Raw genomic sequence first — 10475 nt, 5'->3', positions numbered from 1 at the left:
TTTCACTTCATGAACTGCTCTCCTTCAGGGGAAGAGACAACTGAACAGGGTCAGAGTGCTCCAGAGAGGGCAACTGGGATGTGTGAGCATGATCTCTGTAAATGAGAAGCATTTATGTAAAGATCATGTGAAAACACATTACCAATTGTTTCAGAAAATAGACCTTTTGTTTTGATGTCTCGGGTTTCTTTTTCAATATCCTGTGCTGTGTAATTTTCTGTAGAGAATAGGCCCTGAGAAACGGCCCATTTTTAGTATATGTCTTTGAATGCTATAAAATTGTCAAAAGATAATGGTCAGTGAGAGCGTTGCATTGGATGAGTTCACTCAACATAAATCGATTAAAGTTTAAGAAGCTGATAGGAGTGCAGCAGATTTACATAAAAGGTATTTGGGTTCAGAAAACTTACTAATTTGTAGGATGTTTTCATTTTTTGTATTGCAGTTTTAAGTTCTTCCTTTTCTTTTTGTCTCACCAAATAAAGATTACAAAAAGATAATCCTTCCTGTGTACTTGCCTAAATACTGAGACCCATGTGCACACCCACTCTGCTTTGCCAACATGAGATGCTGACAGCAACATCTGGATATCCACTGAGCAGTTGCAGGTGAGCTGAGAGAAGTGCCCTGTGGTCAGCATTTGCCAGGGACACACAGGATGCAGTGCTGCCTGCAGTGATCCTGTGTGGACTGCAATCATATGTATGAAGGATCACAGGCACTGACGGGTGTGAGGGAAATGCTCTGGCTTATCCATGCAGTGATGTACACAGGAAATGTGTTTTTGCCAATGAATCTTGGTTTCTGCATTGATGGGCATCTTTTGTCTCATAAGAAGAAGATGAGTGCAAAGAGCAGCTAATGAACAAAAAGAGTTATGACTATATACTCAGTGAGATGTAGAGCACTTTGGAACCAGTGGAACAAGTGTATGGAACTCAGGGAGGGAGGGAACAGTAAAGACAATGATAGACCATCAGCCAAGTTGCGTAGCATAAACATGGCAAGGTGGAGGAAAGTAGAATATGTCCTGACAGCTGTTCAAAAGAGGGTCGTGGGAGGTACAGGGGGAAGGGATAATAAGGGAAAGGGATGAACAGACAAAAGTAAGGCACTCCCACAGAGGGAATACAGGGAGTTACCACTTTGAACATAAACATGAATATTAATTTTGTACAAGGAGGAAAGTAATTGGGTAGCAGGTGTTTTGGGCTGCTTCGCTAGTTGGAGGTGTGAAGGCATCCTAGGAGATTAAGGGGACCATATATGGTACATGGGCTTCATATATATATATATATGATGCAGAAGTAAAAAAAAGTCCTTCAATTTCTTCCAGTGTCCTGGGGAGAATCCTGATGAGTAGCTAATATGGGTGCCGTGTAAATTGTGCACAGTATGAAATTAATAGGAATCATTAGTAGGAATCGCCTCCTGGACAATGTATATATCTTACTACAATTTTTATAAAAATTATTTCGTTGAATCTCTTTATGTGCATGGATTTGGGGGAATAATGAGTGGAAGGGAGAACAGCTTTGACTCATGCATCTTAGGGGATCGGGACAGATTTACACTAAATTCAGGGATAGAAAACAGAAGTTTCTCTAGGGTGAGGTTAGAAGAGATAGTGGGGATACCGCAGAGTTGGTGGGAAGGGGCGCTCCATCCAACTGGGGTCGTTATCACCACAACCTTTCACAACCCATGCAAATACATGGCCAGCAAGAATGTTAAGGGTATTGATCTCCATGTTTCTCTTCTGACCTGCTTTATGGGAAGTGTTACACCCTGTTTTTTGTGCATGAGGAATGAAGAAAAAGGGCAAACCTGACCATCAAAGACAAGAGTTTGCATGTGGATGACAAGTTCATTAACACAGGATGCCAAAGGAGCTCAGCCACAGTGTGAGGTAAGGCTACCCACATGGGTGAGGTGTTCACATACCTGCGTGAAGAGGACCTGGTGGCAGTATTCAGTCCTAAACTGTGTTTGGTGGTGGTTGGAAAAAATCATTCCTCACAATACATAACAGCGAACACGTTCCGAGATGGCATGTCACTGTTCCAAATCATTTGTGTCCTAAGAAACACGGAGATTGAAAGTGAGAGAGTTTGTCATGGAAGGTGATAGAGAGAGACAGAGAGAGACAGAGAGAGTGACAGAGAGAGAAAGAGAGAGAGAAAGAGAGCAAGAGAGATGAATGAGAAGAGAAAAAGAGGAGACGAGAGAGTAGACAAGAGAGGTATATTTAGAGAGGAATAAAAGAAGGAAGGAATGACGGAATGAATATGAAAGTGAGCACTCTATGCCCTAGTGTGTGAATCTCCTTCCCCTAGGAAGACATACACTGATGGATGTGATGGATGAGTCCAAGGTTTATGAAGTCATTCAAGCTTTCCTACCCTTTGATATTAACACTCCAATTAGTCTACCTTTTAACATAGGGCTGCCTTTTATGAATTTGTAGGGACATTAATCAGCACACAACACCAAAGAGAAGATTTTGAGTACAGTGTATATATTTTGGGGGTCAAGGAGAAAAAGAAGATCATATGGGAAATGGTAACTGTCTCCTATCTACTGCCTACACCCAGTACACGTTAAAGAGGCAAAGTCACTTCTAATTTATTGCCACAGTGAGAACATGAGGGAAGACAAACATGGGAACAGAGAAGGGACATCACTGGTGCAGCTGCGATGTAGGAGAGGAGAGAGAATCTATTAAGTCAAACAGGAAGTGTGTAGGTTTTCTATCCTTCCATTGCTTCTTGTCTGATATTCAGGACTCTGTGAGTCTTGTGAGCCTCTTAGAGTCCAGGCCCGTGTTCCCTGCATCAATGAAGTGCCCTCACTGTGTCCCTCACACACCTAAACACCCGTTTTTCCACTGTAGTCACAGAGCTCAGCTGTGGGAAGATGTGTTGCGTGGATGACTAACTCTCGTGGAGTATCATCTCGTCAGGGATGGGTTGTATTCAAAGTTCCCCCTCTATAAGCATGTCCTATAAAGTGCAGCTCCTACCCTGAATTATGGAAGATACAACTGATGGCAGATCATCTAGTACTTTTGACGGAGTCCCCAGAGAATGCACAACAGAAGGACAGGGTGTAGGAGGGCTTCACCAGGCCAGGATCTGATAACTACATCTGCACTTCAGAGAGGGCTTCTGGGGACAGAGAGCCCCAGTCAGTAGTGAGTTCACATGCATGTTCCCCATGTCATCGAGCCTGAATCCCTGAGGCTTTCATATTTACAAGCCAGCAGCAGGAAACAAGGACACTCAAGTGTGTCAAGTTCCTATGGATGCCGTCGAGACTCTCCCAGAAAATTCCCAAAGTGTAAAAGAGTCGGAACCGAAATTTTTGGGCAGCTTCTCTGCTGATGTATTTGGCTATTTGAAGGGGTGATGTACCCCGCATATGAGTACACAGGAAGGAGTGCACTGTTTCCTGTTACCTGTCTCCTTTGGGAAGAGGCTGGTGGCTGCTCTTTGGAGAGCTCAGCCCTATCTCTCCTTCCAGCTGTACCATAGCCATGGTCGTGATCTGCTAGGAAGGAAGTGCACTTAAGGACATGAGCATACAGCCCGACAGGCACAAAACAAAACCATATACACATTGTAATACAGAGAAACACAATCAAATGTATACCCACCTACAAACACATACACGTTTTAAACAGTTGGGCAGAGTGAATGGGTCATAACTCGTAGGTTAATTTTCTGTAGTTGAAATCTAGGGCTGGAAATATGTCTCAAGTATATGGCATAAAATCCTCATGACCATGAGACCCTGAGTTGTGTCCCCAGTACCACTGAAAAAGGTGCAACTCATTCTGCACAGCTTTGTGTATTTCATTGACCGTCCTTTAACCATTAGTTGTTTATTGATTCGTTTGGGTTTTTTTTTTAATAAAGACATATTAGTAAGAGTGAAAATAGAGTTAAGTTTCTTCTAGTGGTTAGAGTTGGTAAAGAGAAGTCACACAAGTTTTGATGTGAGACATTATGTTACGTGAGGTTTATGGATGAAGATGAGTGGATTGGGTGATGTCTGCAATCACAGGAGTCAGGTGAAGCTACATAAAAGTTTTGGGGAGTCACCATTCTCACTTACCTTTCCTCAGGCAACCAGGAATCTGCATCCTGTGTGAAACTGTGTGTCTACAATTTGTCAGGTTGAAATCATGCTGGCAGACACAATGAAGCCACATGAATTCATATTCAGTACTTTTTCCAGTTTGTTTTCAAAAACATGGCTCAGACTGGAGTAGAGTGGGAGGAGTATGGGGATATGTATGTGTAGGTTCTAAGTGGAATATTATTTTGTCTGACCTAGGCATGGTGGGGCACGGCTGAAACCCCAGCTCTTTGGAGTTTGAGGCAGATCGATTGGAAGTAGAGACCTTCGTGGGCTACCAAGAGACAGCAAGAAAACCTTGGGGGACAGAGTTAGACCTTTGGTAAGAAACCCACTACAACAGCATTAAAAGCGACAGTTATCATAAGTAACTCAGTTATGGAGTCATTTTGTAAAGTAGACAAAGTCCTGAGTTCCATCACAATGTGTAAATCAAGAAATGAAATGGTTTATTGAAACTAAGATAGCATTTCACAGGCCACAAAGAATTCACACTAAGCCTTACATACTTTGCTTTTTGCTTTTCTTTGCTCAGTTGTAGAAGTTATGGTTTGGATTGCACATTATTGTCAAATGTCTTTTCAACTGTACTCGTGACATTTCTGAAACATGTATCAAAGGTCTTGAAGGATAGGGCTTGGGTTATGGCTAAAGGAAGAGAAATAAATGCTGTGGAACTGACAAAAGTTAACTACAACCCAGCAGGATACTTCAACTTAGAAATTCAGTATAAACTACATAATTGTAAAATAGATAATGCATGTGGTAGGGTGTAAGTGTGGGACAAGGTATGGTAAAGGAGGGGATTCAGGCAAGAGAATGTGGTCCGTGGAATTAAAAAGCATTAGGAACGATAAGAAGGAAACATGCTGCAATTGCACCAAGTTGACTAGGAAGGAGTTGAGCTAGACAAAACCTGGGGTAATGTAAGAGGCAAAATGAAAACATGCATGGAACTGTCAAAATGAATACCCTGTGTCCAAGGAATGTATCCTAATTTAAACATAAACCAACAAACAAATAAATCAATCAACAAGTAAGTAAATAAATGGTTTGGGGGAAAATTGAAATCGTCATATGCGTGCTGAAGATTCCTGTCTAGAATATTTCCCTTCGGAATCTTGTAGTCCTCTTGCCAAGAAAGCAAAAGTTCTCAGTCCAGTAGCCTCAAAAACACGAAAGAGAGCAAATATTCAGGTATTTCTTTGCGTTGGTGTTTTCCCTGTTCAGATTCAGAACTGTTCATTTTGTGCTTTTTTTTTTCTATTATTGTTTTGTCTTACTAAATCCATATGAGTAGAGAAGGGAGGTAGACACCCATGCCTTGAAATGATAGAACTGCCACAACACCACATTACCATTTGCAGCTGAAAGATTAGGAGATTGACGATGTTTCCCTTAGGTGGGATGCGTAATGGTGATCATGTGACACTGCTGGGCCTCTTCAAAGTCCCTGGGGAGATGACTTTGCCCACGTGAATTTTCTCCAGTATCCTGGAAGGAAATGCAAATAAGAGTTGCTTTCTTTTCAATGCTATGGTGGAACTCCAGATGTCCAAGAAGAAAGGAAAACGTTCTAACTAATCTACATGTACTGTCTTGTGGGTGTTTTTTCCAGTGATTTTGTGGGGGGTTATTTCTTTTAGAGACAGTCTACCTATGCCATTACAAGTTTCTCTGAAGTCTTTAATGCAATCATCCTAATCCTATCAGATAGAATCTCATAATCTCTGAGATGGAAAGTTTGTGTGACAAGTTTCTTCACAGGTTTACTTGGACCAATTTAAAAGTACTTCCCAACTTGAAGAATTTATGTTCATTAAATACGGAGATAGAGAAACAACTAAGTGAAAAGAACCCCTTAACAATGGGTTCAGAAATATCTCAGAAACTCATAAAAGCTTGTCTATATGTGTTTGATGGTTTGGGGTTTGAAGTCAAGGCCTTGAGCTGAATATGCAGAGGCTTGGCCATGTGCCCAGCCTTAGAATTTCTTTCTTTCTCATATCATTCATAGTATTTTTTACTAGTGCCCATTAATTGTACAATATGAGTGGTTTCATTATGATATCTGCATACATGCATATAATGTACTTTGCTTCCTCTGTCTCTCTTTACACAACCCAACTAAAATCTGCTTCAAATTTTGACTGCTTTTTGAAAAATAACTCTTTCTGTGTTTCAATAGGACTTTTTCTTTTGTGTATTCAATAGTCAAAAAGTATTGTACATTTTCTCTTTGATGGTATTGGGGCTTTATATCAAGACCTTTTCATTTTTCTGCAGCTGCTTCACAATATTCCCAGACTTAGATTTCCCATAATTAACAAAAACCTATATGAGTATGGCAATGTCACAGTTCCACCAGCTTATTTAATGGTTTATTTCGTCTTTGCATTTTTTCCTTTCTTTATTGTACTATTTTTGTTTACTGTGTGGCATTGGGTTTGCCAACTGTATGGGCTTCCTTTGTAAATTCCATAATTTGCCCCATACTCTTTCCAGTAGAAGGAAATGCAACTGATTGGTTTTTCTCATTGTGATCTGGGCGTGAGGTCCGTAAACCATTGTGTCTCCCCTTGATCGTGTTTGTTGATATAGAAATTGGGGAAGGGACAACCTTGAAGTCTCAGGGATAAGGAAAGACCAAGCCCTTTAAAGCAGATGACATTGAGTTCTGGAAGGTGATTGGTGGAACTTGTGTGAACTGATGGGGCGTGGCAAATGGGGATAGAAAAAGGCCAAGCACTCCAAAGGTCAGTCATTGGAGACTTCCTCAGAGGGAAAAAGGACTCCTCAGTTACTGGAAGTTCCAGCTAGAAAAATTGGGGATTCTTGCTCCTGCAGAAATGGAGGCTGCTCAACACCACTGGAGAGGTAAGTCTGAGTCTTATGTGTTTCCAAAACAGATTCTCTACTTTCAATTGTCCTGTTGCTAAAAGTCCTTTTGTGTGTTTTTGACCTTTAGCCCAGGGGGTGCCCTCTTGGGAAGATGCAGATGTTAATAAGCATGAGAGTGTGTTGGCAACAGACAAAGCTCCCAAGGAGAAATTCTGTGTGACTTGGAAGCAACCTTATGTGGTTGGTGCTGGGCTGCAGAACCTGGGGAACACCTGCTACATGAATGCCACACTGAAGTGTCTGACATACACAGCCCCTCTTGCCAACTATATGCTGTCCCAGGAGCACTCCCAGACCTGTTGTCCACTGAACACCTGCATGATTTGTATTTTGCAAGCTCACATGATAAGAGCTCTCCAGCACTCTGGGAAGGTGATCCAGCCTTTGAGGGCCCTGGTGACTGGTTTCCATAAATATAAGCAGGAAGATGCCCATGAGTTTCTGATGTTCGTTTTGGGTGCAATGCAGAATTCATGCCTGCCTGGGCACAAGGATTTGGATCCTCAGGCTGAGAACACCAGCCTAGTCTGTCAGCTCTTTGGAGGATACTGGAGGTCTCAAATCAAGTGCCTTCGGTGCCATGGCATTTCTGATACCTTTGACCCCTATCTGGATATAAGTCTGGATATCAAGGCAGCTCAGAGTGTCCAGGAAGCATTAAAATGTTTAGTAAAGCCTGAAAATCTGGATGGGGAAGAGGCCTATGATTGTGCTACTTGTTTAAGTAGAGTGCCTGCTACCAAGACACTGACTTTGAAAACGGTCCCCAAGGTTCTTATCCTTGTGTTGAAAAGGTTCTGTGATTTCACGGGTGTTAAAATCGGCAGGGTCGTGCAATACCCAGAGTGTATTGATATGCAACCGTATATGTCTCACCAGAACACAGAACCACTTGTGTATGTCCTGTATGCTGTACTGGTCCATGCTGGGTTGAGCTGCACAGCGGGCACTACTTGTGTTACATAAAAGCTGGCAACGGACACTGGTATGAAATGGATGATGCCAAGGTAACTCCCTGTGGCATTACATCTGTGCTGAATAGGCAAGCTTATGTCCTCTTTTATGTTCAGAAGAGTGAGCTCAATGGACACAGTATTGGATTCTCTCATTGTGAGGAACAAAGTCTCCTGGAGGTGGCAGACCAGGACATGGGAGCGCAACAAAGAGAGCTTCACAGACCGTCCAACATGCAAGTTGGAGAACCCTGCGGGCACAAGGAAGATTCAGCAACAAAAGAAATCACCTTAGACCAGTGGAAAATCCTCCAACAACAAAACCGGCCAAAGTCTGAATTCAACATCCGGAAAATAGAAGGCACCCTGCCTTCCAATGGAATCATGATTCACCCATCAAAGTACAGGGTGGGCATGAGAAAAAATCACACTGAATAGGAAATTTACCTGCCTGCCCAGTGTTCCAAGGACACTGGCCACCTTCCTTGTGTGGGTGTGTGCCCCAGAGCTAACAAGAGGAAGAACAAGCAGCGCAAGAAGTCTCTCCTTGTATTCTCATGATTTCACTTCATGAACTGCTCTCCTTCAGGGGAAGAGACAACTGAACAGGGTCAGAGTGCTCCAGAGAGGGCAAGTGGGATGTGTGAGCATGATCTCTGTAAATGAGAAGCATTTATGTAAAGATCATGTGAAAACACATTACCAATTGTTTGAGAAAATAGACCTTTTGTTTTGATGTCTCGGGTTTCTTTTTCAATATCCTGTGCTGTGTAATTTTCTGTAGAGAATAGGCCCTGAGAAACGGCCCATTTTTAGTATATGTCTTTGAATGCTATAAAATTGTCAAAAGATAATGGTCAGTGAGAGCTTTGCATTGGATGAGTTCACTCAAAATAAATCGATTAAAGTTTAAGAAGCTGATAGGAGTGCAGCAGATTTACATAAAAGGTATTTGGGTTCAGAAAACTTACTAATTTGTAGGATGTTTTCATTTTTTGTATTGCAGTTTTAAGTTCTTCCTTTTCTTTTTGTCTCACCAAATAAAGATTACAAAAAGATAATCCTTCCTGTGTACTTGCCTAAATACTGAGACCCATGTGCACACCCACTCTGCTTTGCCAACATGAGATGCTGACAGCAACATCTGGATATCCACTGAGCAGTTGCAGGTGAGCTGAGAGAAGTGCCCTGTGGTCAGCATTTGCCAGGGACACACAGGATGCAGTGCTGCCTGCAGTGATCCTGTGTGGACTGCAATCATATGTATGAAGGATCACAGGCACTGACGGGTGTGAGGGAAATGCTCTGGCTTATCCATGCAGTGATGTACACAGGAAATGTGTTTTTGCCAATGAATCTTGGTTTCTGCATTGATGGGCATCTTTTGTCTCATAAGAAGAAGATGAGTGCAAAGAGCAGCTAATGAACAAAAAGAGTTATGACTATATACTCAGTGAGATGTAGAGCACTTTGGAACCAGTGGAACAAGTGTATGGAACTCAGGGAGGGAGGGAACAGAAAAGACAATGATAGACCATCAGCCAAGTTGCGTAGCATAACATGGCAAGGTGGAGGAAAGTAGAATATGTCCTGACAGCTGTTCAAAAGAGGGTCGTGGGAGGTACAGGGGGAAGGGATAATAAGGGAAAGGGATGAACAGACAAAAGTAAGGCACTCCCACAGAGGGAATACAGGGAGTTACCACTTTGAACATAAACATGAATATTAATTTTGTACAAGGAGGAAAGTAATTGGGTAGCAGGTGTTTTGGGCTGCTTCGCTAGTTGGAGGTGTGAAGGCATCCTAGGAGATTAAGGGGACCATATATGGTACATGGGCTTCATATATATATATATGATGCAGAAGTAAAAAAAAGTCCTTCAATTGCTTCCAGTGTCCTGGGGAGAATCCTGATGAGTAGCTAATATGGGTGCCGTGTAAATTGTGCACAGTATGAAATTAATAGGAATCATTAGTAGGAATCGCCTCCTGGACAATGTATATATCTTACTACAATATTTATAAAAATTATTTCGTTGAATCTCTTTATGTGCATGGATTTGGGGGAATAATGAGTGGAAGGGAGAACAGCTTTGACTCATGCATCTTAGGGGATCGGGACAGATTTACACTAAATTCAGGGATAGAAAACAGAAGTTTCTCTAGGGTGAGGTTAGAAGAGATAGTGGGGATACCGCAGAGTTGGTGGGAAGGGGCGCTCCATCCAACTGGGGTCGTTATCACCACAACCTTTCACAACCCACGCAAATACATGGCCAGCAAGAATGTTAAGGGTATTGATCTCCATGTTTCTCTTCTGACCTGCTTTATGGGAAGTGTTACACCCTGTTTTTTGTGCATGAGGAATGAAGAAAAAGGGCAAACCTGACCATCAAAGACAAGAGTTTGCATGTGGATGACAAGTTCATTAACACAGGATGCCAAAGGAGCTCAGCCACAGTGTGAGGTAAGGCTACCCAC

General features: G+C 42.2%; 1 pseudogene; it reads left to right on the top strand.

Moving 5' to 3' along the window:
* Window positions 1–1923: 1923 nt before the first annotated feature.
* LOC141411394 (ubiquitin carboxyl-terminal hydrolase 17-like protein 6) lies at window positions 1924–8432 on the top strand (annotated as a pseudogene).
* Window positions 8433–10475: the final 2043 nt, after the last annotated feature.

This window comes from Castor canadensis, chromosome 10 (genome assembly GCF_047511655.1).
Source record: "Castor canadensis chromosome 10, mCasCan1.hap1v2, whole genome shotgun sequence".
NCBI lineage: Eukaryota > Metazoa > Chordata > Mammalia > Rodentia > Castoridae > Castor > Castor canadensis.
The sequence above is the reverse complement of the archived record's forward strand: the minus strand, read 5'-3'. Positions and strand labels throughout refer to the sequence as shown.